The sequence below is a fragment of the Elgaria multicarinata genome, chromosome 7, assembly GCF_023053635.1.
Source record: "Elgaria multicarinata webbii isolate HBS135686 ecotype San Diego chromosome 7, rElgMul1.1.pri, whole genome shotgun sequence".
NCBI classification, from domain to species: Eukaryota; Metazoa; Chordata; class Lepidosauria; order Squamata; family Anguidae; genus Elgaria; species Elgaria multicarinata.
The window spans coordinates 24,390,980-24,411,977 of record NC_086177.1 but is presented as its reverse complement, the minus strand read 5'-3'; positions in this window follow the sequence as shown (position 1 = coordinate 24,411,977).

Below are 20,998 nucleotides of genomic sequence, written 5' to 3'. Positions count from 1 at the left end.
AACTAAACTTCACACTTGGATAGTCAGGCTGATGGTTACTTAGTTGCAGAGCATTATGTGGCACAGGGATAACCTGGTGAGTTCAAATGTTATGCTTGGATATCATGGATGATGTCACAATCAGGATACACTTTAAGTTCTGGCAAAGTGTAAGACAGTTTACAGTCAGACTGAGTCTGAATGCAGTAAAGATGGGTCTTCGTAACAGGTATTGAAAAAGGTTTATTTTGGAGCTATATTAACTTTTACCCATAGGGCTGGTTTGCAGATTGGAACTCCAATTCATAACCCACCAAAGCTAAGGGCAATTAATACACATTTTAAACACTTTTCCCATCAAAGAACCAACCTTATATGAGAGTGTTTAGAGAGATCCACAAAACCACGTTGAGGATTTAAATATGGTTAAATATGCATTGTGATCTTGGAAAGCCATACCCACATGATAATATCATTTCCTGTTTTATATTATCATATAAGGAAGACTTTTCCGAGACTTCAGCTGAAATGGTTATGAAATTCACCTTTACAACCATACTCCAAGCAATACAAGGGAAGTTACTTAGTCATGGTCTGCCTATAATTGTAGGTCTTCAAAACTACATCCATACCGTGACACCAATTTATTTTATCCTCACTGTGATCATCATGGTGATAGTTTAATACTTCAATTCTTTGTATTGAAATGGAAGGGGTTCTCCTACTGGTTGTATAGGACCATGTATTTGACAGAGAAGAAGCCCATCAATGGAAACTTCCTAAGGTTTTAGCTAACATTGCTGCCAAGGGGGTTCTGAGCATCTATTGCTAATACAGAGACTTCACTCTGGGGCCTCATCTACACCAAGCAGGATATAGCACTATGAAATCAGTATGAAAGTGGTATCTAAAAGGCAGGAGCCACACCAAACAGGATATAGTGGTATGAAAGTAGTATATGGTATGTGTCAGTGGACGCCAACAGTTCAGTGCACTTCAATACCACTATAGAGCAGTAGTGTGGCTCCTGCCTTTTAGATACCACTTTCATACCACTTTCATAGTGGAATATCCTGCTTGGTGTAGACGAGGCCTGGATGATAAGGGAAGGTTGGGATAAAATATGGTGCAGCAATCAAGAGGGGTCTCCACTAGGGTTGTTGACAGCACTCAACTGGGTCCTGGAGGCTGATGGACCTCCCCCATGTCTGGCCTTAGATTTGGTTCTGGAAATCCTTTGTGGAAGGGAGGGCTAACTGGTTAGGATCAATTTGGTGTTGGTGCTAAGTGGCAGCGTTCTTTCTTTCTTTGTTTGTTTCCACAAGCTGATATGAAATTTTGAAAGAAGTTCTTGATCTACTTTTAATTGCACAAAAATGAACCAACCAACCAAACACTCCAAAAATTAAAAATAAAGTTTATATAAAATCAAAGTAAGGGAAAAACACAGAGCAAACTAAGCAAACAGTCAGAAACAAGCAAACAAACACACACACAACCCAAGCTAAATCCTAATCTAATCTCCTCCAACTCCAAACACAGCAGCAGCACCTATAACTAACTCCTCTCTCCACGAACGCCAACCGACAAAGAGACACAAAGCAGAAAGCTCCCAGGGTGGCTCTGCCTTAGTCCCCCCTCCAACGCTGGGATTGGAGGATGCTTCATGAGGTCATCAATTCTCATCATGATTGGGAGTTGAATCTGCCTGTCATCGCTAAAAACACACACACCGCTTTTACCCCCTCACGCTTTTTTTACATTTTTTTTAAAAAAATTATAGCAAGTGATCCGCACCACACAGAGAGCTGAGAGTAGGCTCAAAATGACCCCCACCCAAGACTCTCTAAGCACACCGAGTTTCAAATGGATAGCTTTAAAAACAACACAGTTATCCCCTATTCTTTTCTTCAATGCAATCCTATGGGCGAAATGATCCAAAATGACGGGCGGAGTGCTCCGCGAATAGAGAAGTGCTCCGCCTATCGCCGTTTCTCTTCGCCATGCTTCTAAGGGTCCCCGGTCCGCTTCTACTCCACCTCTGGGCAAGGCGGAGCAGGACAATTCGCTTCTGATTCTCTGATTCTAATCGGAGATTAGTGTTCTAGGTAGGGGTGTGATCCGCTCCGATTAGGAGCGTAGAAGCAGTAGCGGATTGGCCTGCTCCGCCTTACCCAGAGGCGGAGTAGGAGCGGACCGCGGACCCCTAGAAGCAAGGCAAAGAGAAGTGACCATTTTTCGGAGCTCCTAGTTCAGGCGGAGCGCTCCAGTCGCCATCTTGAAAACATTTCGCCATAGGATTGCATTGCGGCAAATAATCGCGGATAACTACGTTCTTTTTGAAGCTATCGTTCTGGAAATTCTTGTGCTCAGAGAGTCGTGGATGGGGGTCATTTTGAGATGACTCTCACCTCTCTGCGTCGTGCAGGTCGCGTGCTATATTTTTTTGAAAATCGGGTCAACCGCGCGGCTCAAACGGCGTTTTCAGCTTTTCGCCCATAGGATTGCATTGAGGGAAAGACTCGGGCATAACTGGGTTGGTTTTTAAGCTATCGTTCTGAAAATTCTTGTGCACAGAGAGTCGTGGATGGGGGTCATTTTGAGACTACTCTCAACTTTCTGCGTCGTGCGGGTCGCGCGCTAGAAGTTTTTTAAAAATTGGCGGGAAAAATACCTTTTTCAAAGGGCTGAGGGGCAGAGTCAGCTCCCGGTCATGATCACATGATCCCAAAGTTAGAGGAGGGCATAGGCAAAACGGGTAACTTGGGATTCTGGGAAACTTCTCTTTCTTCATCTGAACGGGCTTTTCCCAGTGTTTTTTAAAACAGTAGCCCCACCAAATGCACAAACACAACCTGAAATCATATACTAAGCCAAGAATAAGAGATAGAAACACAGCACTGCTACCCACCCTAACTTTGGGGAACAACTGAAAAGATGTGGTGCAAGGGGATGAGCTCCCCTAGGGCATCTCATCGTGGACGTGCCCCCACTCTCTCCTGCACTGGAAGGCCATTAGAGCCTTCCAAAGAGAGTAAAACGGTGGAGCAATGCCTATTATGAGTCGAAGTGAGCGTTTACTTCTTAGTGGTGGAGCGATGCCTGTTATGAGTTGAAGTGAGCGTTTACTTCTTAATCTCAGAGCTGTTGGTGGCTGTCTTGAGTTGAACTGGCAGCTGCTTCCCCCTCCCCCGGGCACGTCCCCCTATTGCTGGTAAAAGACAGATATAGACTTTTTTAAAAAAATCTTCTTGCTGTTTATTGAGCAACACTGCTGCTTTTAATTCCACCCCTCCTTTGTTTATTTATTGATTTATTCCATTTTATATGCATTACTGGCTTATCCTTGGCTCACTTCCTTATGCCCCCAGAAATGCCAGCTGCATGCCTGCCTGCCTTCCCTCCCTCCTCCCCTGCCCACCTCACAGGGATGTTGTGTGTGTGTGGCTTTGACTCAGGGGAGAAGTCCTTCCTGCGCTCACTTGGAGTTTTGGAAGTTCCAAATTTTGCAGGTTTAAGGCCCGCCAAAAAACAGGGGATGATGGGACTGCCTTGAGTCTCGGCGTGCGTATGTATCCCTGGATAAGCTGTCATGGTGGTGAGTTTGAGGTTTTTTTTTAACGTGCAAAATTGACGGAGCTATGGAAAGGGGTGTTGGATTTTCATAAATTCCCCAAAAATCAGGGGATGATGGGACTGCCTTGAGTCTCGGCGTGCGTATGTATCCCTGGATAAGCTTTCATGGTGCCGAGTTTGAGGTTTCTAACGTGCAAATTGATGGAGCTATGGAAAGGGGTGTGAATGGGGTGCCCAATTTTCAAAAATTCCCCCAAAATCAGGGGATGATGGGATTGCTTTGAAATTTGGCGTGCATGTGTATAGCCCCATGAGGTGTCATGGTGCCAAACATGAGGTTTCTAACTTTCACAGAAAAAAAGTTGTATAATTTTTTAGCTTTCAATGCAAGCCTATGGGGGGGGGAAACGGAGCTCCGATCCGGATCCGGAGCTCCGAGCGGAGCGGAGCGGAAGTGGGCGGAGCGGGGGCGGGGCAGAGCGGCCCGATCCGGAAAATGGCGGATCTGCAAGTGAAGCGGAGCGGGGGGTCCGTGCACACCCCTAGTTCTAGGCATATCCCTAGTTCCATACTATAAGCTGCCGTGTCACACCACCCTTAGCAGGCGGGTGGTGCCTTCCCTGTACCGTTCCTGCAGGGAGTTAGTGCTGGGTCATCTGTGCCAGGCAGAGGCACGGATGGTGCACTTTACCTCCGACATTTGGTTCAGCGAAGGCGGAGTGCACGCTTACCTGTCCCTCACGGCTCACTGGTGGGCAGCTGTGGGACAGGAAGCATCCAGCACTAGAGGGACTGGCAAGGAGGGCTACTGCTGGACCCTCCTCTATACGCAAGTGATGGACCAGTCCCACACGGCAGCGGAGGTTACGGAGGCCGTGAACCGCATGGTGGATGGGTGGCTAGCTGGGCACAAGCTCACCCGCGGTTACATGGTCACGGACGGGGGAGCCAACGTAGTGAAGGCAGTGTGCGACGGCGGATTTGAGGGCATCCGCTGCATCGTGCACGTCTTGAACCTGGTGGTGAGGGATGGCCTTGGGACAGGCAGCAAGGCCAACCTCGGTCCCCTGGTCGGTATTCGTAACCTCCTGGAGAGCTGTAGAAAGGTGGCAGGGCATTTCCACCACAGCGTCAAGGGCAGTCGATTGCTGAGGGAGAAGCAGGAGGAGTTGAATCTCCCGCAGCAAAGGCTAGTGCAAGACGTGGTGACACGCTGGAACTCCACCTACCTCATACTGGAGCGTATGGTGGAGCAACAGCGTGCCATCCACGACTTGTTCAGGGTCAGGGACATGGGCGTCCACCACATGGGCAAGCAGCAGTGGGACGCCATGCCCCAGCTGGTGGCGGTCCTCAAGCCGTTCCTTGAGGCCACCGAGACCCTGAGCACTAGCTCTGCCCTCCTCAGCCAGGTGATCCTTGTATGCAGGCATCTCCAGAAACAGATGGGCGAGTTTCTGGAGTACAAGGATCCCGTCACCGGCAGGCACTTCGAGCCCGAGGTACGCGATGCGGTGACTAGGCTGAGGGATGGCCTGACGCGGAGGCTGGAGCCCATCCAAACAGAGAGGGTCTACATATTGGCAGCCATGTGTGACCCTTGTGTGAAGGATGGGCTTTGTGGGCCAAATACCAGGCAGCACTGGGTGGAAATGCTGGTGGGTGAAGTGCGGGCGGCATGGGCCAAGAGGGTGGGGCACAGTGAGGCAGAGGAGCAGGCCACCACTCCCCACAGCAGCAGCAGCATTACCAGCAGCAGCTTCACCTGCATCCCTCCCAGCAGGAGCACAGGCCAGGGGATTTGGGCACAGGTTCTGCACGCCGTGGTTGGGCAGAGACCCTCCCCAGCCACCGGCCAGGATGACGCTGCAACCGCCGTGCAGCGTTACCTGGCAGAGCCCATGGAGGACTGCTCCATGGACCCCCTGGTCATCCCGCTTTCAGATTTGGCCGGACCTGGCACGGGTGGCCAGCGATCGACTGAGCTGCCCACCCAACAGTGTTCCAAGCGAGAGGGTGTTCTCTATGACGGGCGACATAGTGACCCCTCACCGCTCTCGCTTGGAGCCGGACTTGGTGGAGCAGCTGGTCTTTCTGAAGGGCAATCTCCCCCTGCTGGGATACCCCACCCTCAAGCCCTCGTGGGAGTGACAGGCAGGCTCCTCTCCCTTTAATTCCACCCTTCCTTCGCTTTTTCTGGCAGACTACAGTTCAGGTAGACAGGCTTTTTCTTTTTTAAAAGTTGTTGTTGTTGTTGTTGTTGTTGTTGTTATTATTATTATCATTTCATTTCATTATTTAGTGGCTGCATTTCAGTTCACAAAATCAACTCTGAATCTTTCAATTCGTCTCTCAGTAAGGTCATGCTTTCTTCATCTTACATACAGGCAGGCAGGCTGTAGTACTTATACAATTCACTCAGTCAAATTCAGGCCATCTCTTCCTTACTACCACAGTAGATGCAGCAGGCACTGCCAGGCTGAATCTTCCCCTAAAAGAGAATACTTCCTGCCTGGTGGGCATCATGAGCCTCTACAAAAGCTGTAGGCAGAGTTTGTCACCGTGTGTGTGTGTGTATGACTGTGTGAGGGCAAAGCACCACACTCAATTTCATTTCATTTCTGTGGCGTCTGGTACAGCTTAGTGAACTCATCCGGATAGTTTTCCACCCAGTTCCAAAAGACTCCATGATTGACTACGTGCTCATCTGTGTTTGGGTGAGGTGCAAGCAGGGGGCAAGGCAATGCCTGGCACCACCACCACTAGCCAGGCTGCCTCTCTCGCTGTGAAAATCAAATGGGCTAGTCCTCGCCTCACTCACCACAATGAGTTAGTGTTGGCTTTGAGAAGCTACCTCACACTGCAACTCATGGAAGTCATTGACTTCAGCACAGCCACTACTTTGGAGGAGGTGGTCCTCCAGGATGTGGGTGATGAGGAGCCAACCCCTCTTCCTCTGTAACGTTCATGGCTTTGAGAAGCAACCTGATTCTTCAATTCATTTACTTCCCCTATGTGCGGGAGGTAAACTCCAGCAGTCCACGGGTCGCCCTTTGGAGCGCTCTCTTAAGAGAAGATGCAGTACAGGTGAAGCACTGTCATGATTCTGAGAAGCAACCTTCCACTATGTGCAGGAGGTAAACTCCAGCAGTCCACGGGTCGCCCTTTGGAGCGCTCTCTTAAGAGAAGATGCAGTACAGGTGAAGCACTGTCATGATTCTGAGAAGCAACCTTCCACTTATTATTATTATTATTATTATTATTATTATTATTATTATTTATTTATTTATTTATATAGCACCATCAATGTACATGGTGCTGTACAGATTACACAGTAAATAGCAAGACCCTGCCGCATAGGCTTACAATCTAATAAAGTTGTAGTAAACAATAAGGAGGGAAAGAGAATGCAAACAGGCACAGGGAAGTGTAAACAGGCACTGGGTAGGGTGAAGCTAAACAGTATAGAGTCAGAACAAACTCAATATTTAAAAGCTATAGGGAACACAAAGGTTTTTAGCTGAGTTTTGAAAGCTGTGATTGAGTTTGTAGTTCTCAAGTGTTCTGAAAGAGCGTTCCAGGCGTAAGGGGCAGCAGAAGAAAAAGGACGAAGCAGTCCACAGGTTGCCCTTTGGAGCGCTCTCTTGTTAAAAGATTAAGTGCAGGTGAACCAGGGCGTTACTAGACGAGGCTCTAGCGCGCGTTACCTTCCGCAGTCACGTCGAGGCTTCCAGATGACGTTCACGAGGATCCGCCGTTATCCCGCGGTGAAGCCTCTTTCTCCCGACTTTAAAAAAGTGAGTTTTAGGACGCCTTTTCCTGCTGTCCCGCGGTAATTCGGAGTACGTGTGGGAGGATGTGAGGTCACTGCGGTCCGGACTGGGCAGGAAAAGGCGTGCTAAGGGGGAGTGGTCAGCGGCTTCGGTCAAGCCGCCTCCGCCATTTGCGCGCAGTCCGGCAGCTGGGGCAGCGCGGCGGAGCGGCTTTTTTTTTTTATTTCCCCAGTGACAGTTTGCGCAGGAACGGAGGACCGCAAAAGTGGCTGGTGACTCCTTGCGGTGGGCAGCTACCGTGGCCGCATAATGGCGGTGCTGTACGCTGCCTGTTAGTGTGGGTACCAGGCTGGCAGAGGGCAGAGCTGTTTGTGGGCTGCTGCCATGGCTACGGCCAGATGTGGGTTGGCTCCTTGGGATGGGGCACAGGGCACAGAGGCGGTCATCGCCGCCGACACCTCAGAGGCATGATGGGAGATGTAGGCACAGAGTGGCCATGCAGACGATTGACCTCGGGTCATATGACACCCGCCACGACCCCCATCAGGAAGTGAGCGCATCAATGTTGACCCTCAACAGCACCAGCAGCACTTCGGCTGGCACTGGCACTGCCGCCGCTGCCGCCGCCAGGGCCGGCGGCGGCATCGCTGACGGCTGCGCAAGTTTGCGGTCTTTCGGACGTGCGCAAACCGTGCAGCGAGCGAAAAAAAAAGCCGCGGCAATCAGGCCGGTGTGGCTGCGCAACCGTTCTCGCGGCGGCAGCAGCACAACCGGCGCAAACTTCCGCCACAAATCGAAGGCAGGTGTGGATGATGAGGCGTCACGGCTGAACGGGAAAAGCCGCTTTCACCGCTCCTCAACGACGGAACACCCGGTACGTCTAGCAACGCCCCCAGTGTCATGATTTTGAGAAGCAACCTGTCACTTCAACACCGGTCGCCCTTTAGAGACCTCCCTTGAAATAAGTTGAAGTGCATGAGAACCAGTTTCATGGGTTTGAGAAGCAACCTGTCACTTCAATTCATTGACTTCACCTGTAGCAGTCCACGGGTTGCCCTTTGGAGTGTTCTCTTGATAGTAGATGAAGTGCACGTGGTACAGAAAGATGGTTTTGAGAAGCAACCTTCCACTATGTGCAGGAGGTAAACTCCAGCAGTCCACGGGTCGCCCTTTGGACAGCTCTCTTAAGAGAAGATGCAGTGCAGGTGAACCAGTGTCATGATTTTGAGAAGCCACCTTCCGCTATGTGCAGGAGGTAAACTCCAGCAGTGCACGGGTTGCCCTTTGGAGGGCTCTCTTGATAGTAGATGAAGTGCACGTGATCCAGTTTCATGATTTGGAGAAGCAACCTGTCACTTCAACTCATTGACTTCCCCTGTGAGAAGAAGCTAAGCTCCAGCAGTCGACGGGTCGCCCTTTGGAGACCTCCCTTAAAATAAGTTGAACTGCATGTGAACCAGTTTTATGGGTTTGAGAAGCAACTTGTCACTTCAATTCATGCAACCCATTGCCTATACCTGTGCTTTGGCAGTGGGCTGCATCACCTGTATCCCTCCCAGCAGGAGCACAGGCCAGGGGTATTTTGGGCACAGGCTGTGTCTGCACGCCATGGTTGGGCAGAGACCCGTCCCAGCCACCGGGAACAGGAGGAAAACTCCAGCAGTCCACTGGTTGCCCTTTGGAATGTTTTGGCTGAGGATTGGTTTTTCCATGTCATCCGACACTTCCACTTTGCACATTACTGCCCTTACAGGTGGATCATGCAGAAGCAACGTTAATGCTCCAAGCCTGCATCATCTTCCACACTCAAAGTTACTGCTTCAATAAGTACCAGCTCCTTTGTGCCCATGCCCGCCTCTCTGCCTGCCTGCCCGCCCGCCCGCCCGCCCATGCTTGCCTGCATGGGAGCCGTCCTTGTGAGGTAGCTGGATCTGCAGGAACTGACTCCCCCAGAGATCTATGGCTTACTTGTGCAAGGTACTAGCTCCTTTGTGCCCACCAGCCCATGCCCGTCTCTCTGCCTGCCTGCCTGCTTGCCTGCCTGCCCACTTGCCTGCCTTCCTGCGTGCCTTTCCCCCGGGGTGCTGCTGTGGTGGGGCTTCTGCCAGGACTGACTCCCCCATACTAGATCTATGGCTTATCTCTGCCTGGCACTCTGCCCACCTGTCCTCCTCCCCTGCCCGCATCGCAGGGATGGTTTGTGTGTGTCTTGCTTTGTCTCAGGGGACAAGTCCTCCCTGTGCTCACTTAGACTTTTGAAGTTCCAAATCAATTTTTCAAGTGTGAAAGAAGATTCATATTTTGGGTTATCTACTCCCCAACTAATGGCATGTTGGGATTTCCTTTGAAATGGCCCCATTGAGCTGTCTGCAGCTTTAAATCCCTGAGATACTCTATTTTTTCAAAAAATCCCCCAAAATCAGGGGAGGCTTGGATTGGCTTGAGTCTTAGCATGTGTGTGTATATGTCCATGAGGTGTCATGGTGCTAAACTTGAGGTTTCTAACGTGAAAATTGATGGAGATATAGAAAGGGGTGTTTGAATTGGGGTTAGGGGTGCTGCGTTTGAGGTTAAAGGCCCCCCCTTCAAGTCAGGGGATGATAGAATCTGCTTGAAACTTGCCATGAATGCAGACATGCCTGATTCCAAGTTTTTATCTGTCCAAATGTCGGAGGACAATCCATGTCTGAAAATGGGGTGTCCGGTCTTCAAAAATTCCCCCAAAATAAGGGGAGGATTGGATTGGCTTGAGTCTTGGCATGCGTGTGTATACGTCCATGAGGTGTCATGGTGCCGAAATTGAGGTTTCTAACCTGAAAATTGACGGAGATATAGAAAGGGGTGTTTGAATTGGGGTTAGGGGTGCTACGTTGGAGGTTAAAGCCCCCCCAAGTCAGGGGATGATGGAATCTGCTTGAAACTTGTCATGAATGTGGATGTGCCTGCTTCCAAACTTTTATCTGTCCAAATGTCGGAGAACAGTCCATGTCTGAAAATGGGGTGTCTGGTTTTAAAAAATTCTTCAAAAATCAGGGGAGGCTTGGATTGTGTTGAGTCTTGGCATGCGTGTGTAAACATCCATGAGGTGTCATGGTGCCGAATTTGAGTTTTCTAACTTTAAAAGAAAAAAAAGTTGTAGGGTTTTTTGGATTTCAATGCAAGCCTATGGGGGGGGGGGGGAAGCGGAGCTCCAATCCGGATCCGGAGCTTCGCAGTGAACCGGAGCGGACTATAGGTGGACCCAATCCGGAAGTTGCGTATATGGAAGAGAAGCGGATCGGGGGGTCCGTGCACACCCCTACTTTCAAGTTATGCTAAATGCTTCTTCAGATGTAGGTTATGAGTTTGAAACTAAACATCACACTTGGATAGTCAGGCTGATGGTTACTTAGTTGCAGAGCATTATGTGCCACTTAGTTGCAGAGCATTATGTGGCACAGGGATAACCTGGTGAGTTCAAATGTTATGCTTGAATATCATGGATGATGTCACAATCAGGATACACTTTAAGTTCTGGCAAAGTGTAAGACAGTTTACAGTCAGACTGAGTCTGAATGCAGTAAAGATGGGTCTTCGTAACAGGTATTGAAAAAGGTTTATTTTGGAGCTATATTAACTTTTACCATAGGGCTGGTTTGCAGATTGGAACTCCAATTCATAACCCAACAAAGCTAAGGGCAGTTAATACACATTTTAAAAACTTTTCCCATCAAAGAGCCAACCTTATATGAGAGTGTTTGGTGAGATCCACAAAACCACGTTGAAGATTTAAATATGGTTAAATATGCATTGTGATCTTGGAAAGCCAGACCCACAGGATAATATCATTTCCTGTTTTATATTATCATATAAGGAAGACTTTTCCGAGACTTCAGCTGAAATGGTTATGAAATTCACCTTTACAACCATACTCCAAGCAATACAAGGGAAGTTACTTAGTCATGGTCTGCCTATAATTGTAGGTCTTCAAAACTACATCCATACTGTGACACCAATTTATTTTATCCTCACTGTGATCATCATGGTGATAGTTTAATACTTCAATTCTTTGTTTTGAAATGGAAGGGGTTCTCCTACTGGTTGTATAGGACCATGTATTTGACAGAGAAGAAGCCCATCAATGGAAGCTTCCTAAGGTTTTAGCTAACATTGCTGCCAAGGGGGTTCTGAGCATCTATTGCTAATACAGAGACTTCACTCTGGGGCCTCATCTACACCAAGCAGGATATAGCACTATGAAATCAGTATGAAAGTGGTATCTAAAAGGCAGGAGCCACACCAAGCTGATATGAAATATTGAAAGAAGTTCTTGATCTACTTTCATTGCACAAAAATGTCTTATAACATTTCTTTGGGTTTCAGCAACTCTCATCACAACTCTGGCATTTTACACATGTTTCATTTTGCAACACTTCTGCAGGTTTTTCTCTTCGTTAAGAAGGCTAATGAACTGGAGGAGTCCCCATGTGTATCCGAAGGATGATTTGGGTGTATCTGGTGAGGATCTAAGTCTTGTACTTCTGGTGTCTAAGGACTGGCTTAGGCAGAAGTGGGGTTTCAAACCTTTGAATTGCTATTCCATCAGTAGGAAGTCTCTTTGGGATAAGATTTGATACGCATCCAGTGCTTTATTAAACTAGAAATCAAACCTTTTGACTATATTCCACATCATCTGATCACATCAAGGGCTGCACAAGTTAGTAGGGTTGATGGTGAGAATGGCAGTGGTGGGTGGGGTAAGACCTACAATTCCCATTCATTTCTCACACACTCATAAATTCTCTCTCTCTCCCTCTCTCTTACACACACACACACAGACACAGACACAGACACAGACACACACACACAAAATCACTGTTTCCCCACTGCTAATACAAAATTAAATCGAAGGGTGGCCCAGACTAGGAGTGGGCACTGCTGGAGCCCCAGTGCCCCATCATCTGTCCAAAGATGACATGTATTGGTGCCAGGCCTGGCTGTGTCACTACATTCGGTATTAGCTGAGGCTTTGGAACAGTCTTCAAGAGCAGCCTTCCATGAAAGGGGGATAGCAGCCATTAAGTTCTGAAGGTAGAAAACATGGGAGTTATGGGTCACAGGCATCTTTTTAAGATAGGAGAGATCTAAAAACGCAAGGACTTGCTACTTATCCTTCTAGAAAAGGAGATAGAACTGCACATACGAGACATGATAAGGACACGCTGTCCTGTCGAACAAGAAGTCCTTGAAGTGTTTTCTGCAACTGATCTGTTAGTGCCACTTGCTGTAGGTCTTTTGTTTTCTCTTTCTTCCTAGATGCACAGCTGTGCTATATGCACCTAAAAAATTTGGGGTCAAGTGACACCGACATCTTGACCCATTCTGCCGGCAGGCTTCGGACCATGAGCATTGCTCAGCCTGCGCTGGTCTTAAAAAGCGCTTTCAACTACCTGCAGCAGTTTTACAGGGTACAACTCTCCTTAATCTTTTTAATATGGTATTTATACTTGCATACTGGGCAACACTGAGTTTCTGAACAACTCCTTGCTTTTTGTAAACCTTGCATATTTAACCAAATTTAAACCTTTTTGTAAACCCATTTTTGGGATGATCCCCTTCAGTTCAAGGGGACATAGGCCTTAGCTAGACCTTAGGTTTATCCCAATATTGTCCCAGGGTCATCTCTGTTCATGTAAATGACACACAAGGGATCAAGGGAGCAGGCAGGGACGATCCCAGGATAAACTTTAAGTCTAGCTAAGGGCATATTGAGCTGGGGCACTATTATTTTATTTTAACACCCACTTCCATTGTTTTAAAAAATGTTTAAATGTTTTGTTTTTATTCTTAGGCTCTAATCCTAAACATGGCTACTATGGGATAAAATGCATTGATCGTGATGGGCTTACTTGGGCATGGGATTGCATGGTTAGACCTTTCTTATTGTGGGGTTTTTGTTTTTTAGCAAATAGAAATTTTGGATTTGGTGTTTCCCCCTCTTTCTCTCTTGGAGACGCGGGGACACACACACACACAAGCAAACTGAGAAATTATTGATTTCATTTGAATTCTTACTCATTTTTAATCCTTTGCAGATCACACCAAAGCACCGGATGGCAATTAATGAACTTCTGCCATTTTTTATAATGTCTGCAAAGGAAATAAGTGGCAATTTGGCGATGAACCTTCTCCATCTTGCCATGGAGGACATTCATAAGAAAACAGTGAGTATCGCAATGACAAGGTTGGACATTCATATGTAGTCTGACCTGCTTGGAGATTCTGTGAAAAACGCATGCCTCCTCATTCCAAAAATGCAGTTTCACCAGTCCAAATTGTTTGGAGGAACATGCATATGATTTGGTGAGCCATGCACTGAGAGAAACAAGGGTTCTGCTTCCACATGTTCATATTGATATGGTGGCCCCTGGATGAATTTAAAGAACTTTGCAAGGAGGTTCGTACAGAGTCCAGGTTAATATTGAGAGTTAATGTCACACTGCTTAATTTGTGACATTAACTAGCTGAGCCCCCACACCCATTAATTTGATGGTTGTGGGGGCTCAGCTACTCTGGTTCATTTGTCAATCTTCTTCATAATCTCAGATCTGTGTATAAGCTGTTGTGGGAGGGGGTACTTGGCGGGAGATAAAAGCCATGCCAGTTACAGGCCAAAAAGCACTCTGTGCTTGCTTTCCCACCTCCTACCCCTTGTTTTCATAAGGCCCACTGATAATGGAATGCAGGTTCCCTGACTGAGCCCTGCTTTGATTTAAGCCCTATTCCAAACATTGCCACCTGATTAACCTGTTCTGAAACTCCTCCCCTTCTTCCTTAGATGAAGCCTATGCAACTTGTTACCCACTAAGCTTAATGTACCCCATTTGCCCTGTATGGTGGCCCATGATGAGCTTGAGGAATCTCCTGAACTTGCTGCCTGCCTAGGACTGCAAGCAGGGAGGCTGCCAAGGTCCTGATGCGGTACAATACATGGATGGTGGGGTTCCATTAGCTTGATAGATCCGAAGTTGTGAGACCTACCTTAGATGTTTCCCAAAATGGTATGCCGATCTCTCTTTGTGCTGTAGGATCTTCAGAATGTGTACAACGATGCTGCTGGAGCCATCGTCGAAGCCCTCTGGAGCTACATCCCAGCAGAAGTCCTCACCAAGTTGGTGGTGACTTTCCAGGGCCAGCTGTTATCAGATCGCAGCTCCTGGAATGTGCTCAGGACAATTGCCTCCAAAGGTAGAAGAGGGTCTCCCACCATGTCACTTTGATGTTTGCAGGAGCACAGATTTCATATTACCATAATAGCAGCAGTGAATCTCTTCATATGTGTGCAGCTCACTGAGGCCTAGGCCTAATTTACCCCAAGCAGGATATTGCACTATGGAAGTGGCATGAAAGCGGTATATAAAAGGCAGGAGCCACACCGAACAGGATATAGCACTGTGAAAGCAGTATGTGGTTTGTGTCAATGGGCCCCAACAGTTGTCAGTGCAGTTCAATACCACTATAAAGCAGGAGTGTGGCTCCTGGCTTTTATATATACCGTATTTATTTCTTTATTTCTTTATTACTTTTTTATACCGCCCAATAGCCGAAGCTCTCTGGGCTGTTCGCAAAAATTAAAACCATAATAAAACAACCAACAGGTTAAAAGCACAAATACAAAATACAGTATAAAAAGCACAACCAGGATAGAAACCTCACAGCAAAATGGATATAAAATTAAAATCCAGAGTTAAAACAGTAAAATTTAAATTTAAATTTAATTTAAATTTAAATTTAAGTTAAAATTAAGTGTTAAAATATTGAGAGAATAAAAAGGTCTTCAGCTGGCAACAAAAGGAGTACAGTGAAGGCGCCAGGCAGACCTCTCTGGGGAGCTCATTCCACAAGTGGGGTGCCACAGTGGAGAAAGCCCTCCTCCTAGTAGCCACCTACCTCACTTCCTTTGGCAGGGGCTCACGGAGAAGGGCCCCTGTAGATGATCTTAAGGTCCGGGCTACATATGGGAGGAGGCGTTCCTTCAAATAACTTGCCCCCAAACCGTTTAGGGCTTTAAATGTCAATACCAGCACTTTGAATTGGGCCCGGATCTGGACTGGCAACCAATGAAGTTGTAAAAGGAATGGCGTAATGTGATCTGGCCAGCCAGTCCCTGTTAGTAAACGGGCTGCCCTGTTTTGTACCAGCTGAAGCTTCTGGACCGTTTTCAAAGGCAGCCCCACGTATAACGCATTGCAGTAATCCAAACGAGAGGTTATCAGAGCATGGATAACTATAGCTAGGCTATCTCTGTCCAGATAAGGGCGTAGTTGGTATATCAAACTAAGCTGATAAAAGGTGCTCTTTGCCACTGAGTTCACCTGTGCCTCAAGTGACAGTTCTGGATCCAAGAGCACCCCCAAACTACGGACCCGATCCTTTAGGGAGAGTGCAACTCCGTCCAGGACAGGGCAAACATCACCTCGCTCATACCACTTTCATAGTGCAATATCCTGCTTGTTTTCTAACATCTTAGCTATAGCTTCTGTGGACACAAACAAAGCTAGAATCATAGAATCATAGAATAGCAAAGTTGGAAGGGGCCTACAAGGCCATCGAGTCCGACCCCCTGCTCAATGCAGGAATCCACCCTAAAGCATCCCCGACAGATGCTTGTCCAGCTGCCTCTTGAAGGCCTCTAGTGTGGGAGAGCCCACAACCTCCCTGGGTAACTGATTCCATTGTCGCACTGCTCTAACAGTCAGGAAGTTTTTCCTGATGTCCAGCTGGAATCTGGCTTCTTTTAACTTGAGTCCATTATTCCATGTCCTGCACTCTGAGAGGATCGAGAAGAGATCCTGGCCCTCCTCTGTGTGACAACCTTTTAAGTATTTGAGTTTTACCCTACCCTGTGCCTGCTTACCCTACCCTGTGCCTGTTTGCATTCTCTTCCCCTCCTTATTGTTTTACTATGATTTTATTAGATTGTAAGCCTATGCGGCAGGGTCTTGCTATTTACTGTTTTACTCTGTACAGCACCATGTACATTGATGGTGCTATATAAATAAATAATAATAATAATAATAATAATAATAATAATAATAATAATAGTGCAATCATGTCTCCCCTCAATCTTCTCTTCTCCAGGCTAAACATGCCCAGTTCTTTCAGTCTCTCTTCAGAGGGCTTTGTTTCCCCTGATCATCCTGGTTGCCCTCCTCTGAACACGCTCCAGCTTGTCTACATCCTTCTTGAATTGTGGAGCCCAGAACTGGACACAATACTCTAGATGAGGCCTATCCATGGCCAAATAGAGAGGAACCAGTACCTCATGTGATTTGGAAGCTATACTTCTATCAATGCAGCCCAAAATAGCATTTGCCTTTCTTGCAGCCATATCGCACTGTTGACTCATATTCAGCTTGCAATCATCAACAATTCCAAGATCCTTCTCGTTTGTAGTATTGCTGAGCCGAGTATCCCTCATCTTGTTACTGTGCCTTTGGTTTCTATTTCCTAAATGTAGAACTTGGCATTTATCCCTATTAAATGTCATCCTGTTGTTTTCAGCCCAGCGCTCCAGCCTATCAAGATCACTTTGAAGTTTGTTTCTGTCTTCCAGGGTATTAGCTATCCCACCCAATTTTGTGTCATCTGCAAATTTGATCAGCGTTCCCTGCACCTCCTCGTCCAAATCATTAATAAAAATGTTGAAGAGCACTGGGCCCAGGACTGAGCCCTGCGGTACCCCACTCGTTGCCTCTCCCCAGTTTGAAAAGGTTCCATTGATAAGTACTCTTTGAGTTTAATTCTGTAGCCAACTGTGAATCCACCTAATAGTTGTTCCATCTAGCCCACTTTTAGCTAGTTTGTTAATCAGAATGTCATGTGGTACTTTGTCAAAAGCTTTGCTGAAGTCAAGATATATGACGTTCACAGCGTTCCCACGGTCCACAAGGGAGGTTACCTTTTCAAAAAATGAGATCAAATTTGTCTGACAGGACTTGTTCTTGACAAATCCATGTTGGCTTCTAGTGATCACCGCAATGATTTCAAGGTGTTTACAGATTGACTTCTTTATAATCTGCTCCCGAATTTTCCCAGGGATGGATGTCAGACTGACTGGTCTGAAGTTCCCAGGTTCCTTCTTTTTGCCCTTTTTGAAGTTAGGGACAATGTTAGCCCTCCTCCAGTCGTCCGGCACCTCACCGTCTTCCATGATTTTGCAAAGATAATAGACAAAGATTCTGAGAGTTCTTCCGCTAGCTCCTTCATTACTCTAGGATGCAGTTCATCGGGCCCTGGAGATTTGAACTCATTCAAGGAAATTAGGTGTTCTTTGACCATTTGTTTATCAATCTCAAACTGTAATCCTGCCCCCTCAACTTCTGCTTCACTTTTTCCAGGGGGGTCATGGACCCGCTTTTGGGAGAAGACTGAGGCAAAGTAGGAATTGAGCACTTCAGCCTTTTCTTTGTCATCTGTTATCAATTTGCCATCCTCATTAAGTAGTTGAACCACCATTTCTTTCCTCTGTCTTTTACTACTCACATATCTGAAGAAAGCCTTTTTATTTCTTTTAGCATCCCTCGCAGTCCATGTTCCAAGTAGCGTAGCCCGTGGTCCCAAAATCCAAAACTCTCATGTCGGTACCACCTTCGTAGCCAGTCATTCATCCGGAGTATTTTTCTTTCCCTTTCTAATCCTCTTCCAAGAACCGGGAGGATGGATGAGAAAACTACCTGGGCCCCAAAGTTCTTCAGTTTCCTTCCCAGAGCTTCATAGTCTGAAATGATTTCTTCGTAGCTCTGCTTGGCAACATCATTTGTTCCCACATGGATGAGAAGAAAGAGGTATGTGTCCGTGGACTTTATGAGTTTCGGTAACCCTTCAGTCACATCTCTAATCTGTGCTCCAGGGAGACAGCACACCTGGCGAGTCCATGGGTCTTCACGACATACTTGGGTTTCAATCCCACGCAGCAGGGAGTCTCCCACAACGACTACTCTTCTCTTCTTCTTGGTTGACCTACCTTCTGCCTCTTGTTCATTGTTGCCTGGTGTCTCCTGTACTTCTTCCTCTGCAAACTGTCCTTCAGACTCATCCTCCAGAAGCTGAAAGCGGTTGCTTAACTCTAATGGTTCCACCGGTGCAGAATGCCTTCTAGTTCTTCTGCTCCTAACTGTCACTCTTTTCCAGAGAGTTTCCTCTTCATTGGCTTTCCTCCCCTCAGCATACCCCACTTCTGCTTCAGCTGGCTGTTGCTCTTCAATCTCGTTTGCTTCTTGTTGCTGTTGTAGTTCCACCGTTCGGTCTAAGAACTCCTCATCTTCTCTTATTCTTTGGAGGGTAGACACTCGCCGCTCAAGTCCTCTCACTTTTTCTTCCAAAAGTGCCACCAGCTTGCACTTGTTGCAGGTATACGCCATGTTGAGCTCAGGCAGAAACACGAACATTGCACACCCTTTGCAGGTCACCACCTCTAGGGGCTCCTTTCCATCCATATTGTCTATTTCTGCTTTGTTTTTTCATTTCTGATTATAGTGGAATTGCCTTTACTTTGTCCTGTCCTCTCTGAAGGTACACAACTATATGAGTATGTCTGAAGGGAAAATAAGATTTTTGGGTTTGTTGTTTTTTTTGTTTTTTTGTTTTTTGTTTTGTGGGTGGGTGGGTTTCTCGTTGTGTTTTTCTTTGTTTCCCCCCCTCTTTTTTTTTCCTTAGAGGCCTCCCCCTTGGCCTCCCCTGCCGAACTCCCCCTGTCAAACTCCTGTTGGTTTGCTCTCTGTTCGCTCTCTCTCTGGGAACTGGCTTACTTTGGTAGATTCTACTTGAGCTGGGCCAGCTGCTCTTCCCTGCTTCTGCTCAGCTCCAAGTCAGGAAACAGAATGAGGTCACTGGGAGGCCAACAACAATCAACAGCAATCAGGCCACACCCCCTTCAGGTCCTGCAGGACCCTCTTCACTCAGCACTCAGGAGCACATGGCAAGCACACGGCCTCTTCGAATTGGCAGCCTCCTGGGTTTCCTTGAGGCTTCTCTTGTTCCCCTTTGCTTGGTCGCCTCTTCCCCTACACTCCCCCTGTCAAACTCTTGTTTGCTCTTCCTGTTAGCTCACAATGTTTTTATTTTTTAAAACACACACAATAAAACAACCCTTCTTCCATAGGAACTATGGGAGGAAGAAAGGCTAGATGGGTTGGGAAGGAATATGGAATACAAAATATGTGGGCAAATAGGATGCGGTAAGCAATTACTACTACCACTACTATTATTATTATTATTATTATTATTATTTGCATTTTTATACCGCCCAATAGCTGAAGCTCCCTGGGTGGTTCACAAAAACTAAAAGAATTCAAAGTATAAAACAAACAGTATAAAAACATGATATAAAATACACATTAAAACGGATTAAAACATACCATACATGATTAAAACATCTTTAAAACATCCTGAAAACATTCTAAAATTTCACTGAATAGGCCTGCCAGAATAGATCAGTCTTAATTGCTTTTTTAAATTCTAAAAGACTGTCAAGTTGACGAATCTCCTCCGGCAGCCCATTCCACAGTCTGGGAGCAGCAGAAGAAAAGGTCATCTGGGTAACAGTTGTTAATCTAGTTTTTGCTAGCTAAAGGGGATTCTTCCCAGAGGACCTGAGTGTGCGGGGTGGATTGAACGGGAGAAGGCGATCCCACAGGTAGTCTGGACCCAAACCATGTAGGGCTTTAAAGGGAATAACCCACACTTTGTACTTTGCCCAGAAACTAATCGTCAGCCAGTGAAGAGATTTTAAAACTGGTGTAATGTGGTCACCCCTAGGTGTACCAGTGACCAGCCTGGATGCCATATTTTGGACTAATTGAAGTTTCCGGACTAGGCACAGAGGTAGCCCCATGTAGAGCGCATTGCAGAAGTCGAGCAAATAGAAGGAAGAATCAGTGGGTAATGAGAAGAAGCCTTTGCCATCTTCAATTGGAACTTCCAGACCCTAGAGCGGGGCATGACCCAACTTTTAAAAGGAACTAAGCTTCTAGTTCTTATTGTTAAGTATTTAGTTGGATAAAATGAAATCAGTGTGGGAGAAAATGACAGAAAGATGGCAAAGAGAAGCTAATTCATGCAAATTCCTGCCAAGGGTATCTAGATTAGATAGATGTAATACGCTCAATGTGGGCCTGCCTTTAGAATGTATTTGGAACGAGCAGCTGGTTCAAAAGTAGCTGCTAGATTGTACTGGGGCTGGCCATGTGGAGCATACAAATACTGATTTTACATGTTCTTTGGCTTCTACTTGGTTTCCAAGCCCATTCAGTTGCTCTAAACATGCTGGGTCCAAGATACTTCAAGGACTGTCTTCTCCCATAGGAACCTGCCTGCCCATTAATATCTCCCACAGCAGCCTGCTCTGTGTTTCCCTCACTGTCTGAGGGTCAAGAAGGAATTTTTTCTGCTGCTAACTGCCACATGGGGGTGATTTCATCGGAGGGCCCAGTTGGGGAGAGAAGAATTAAACCTCCCCACACACTGCAGTTCCAATCCAGTTGGCAGGGAGTGTGTTTACTCTGTACTTAATACATAATAGAAGGGGAGCAGCACACTCGGTACTTAATGTAATGTGTAGTTTAACCCTGAAGCATAGCAAGTACTAACATGGGACGGCATTTTTTCACAGCTTATCACATTGTTTTGGG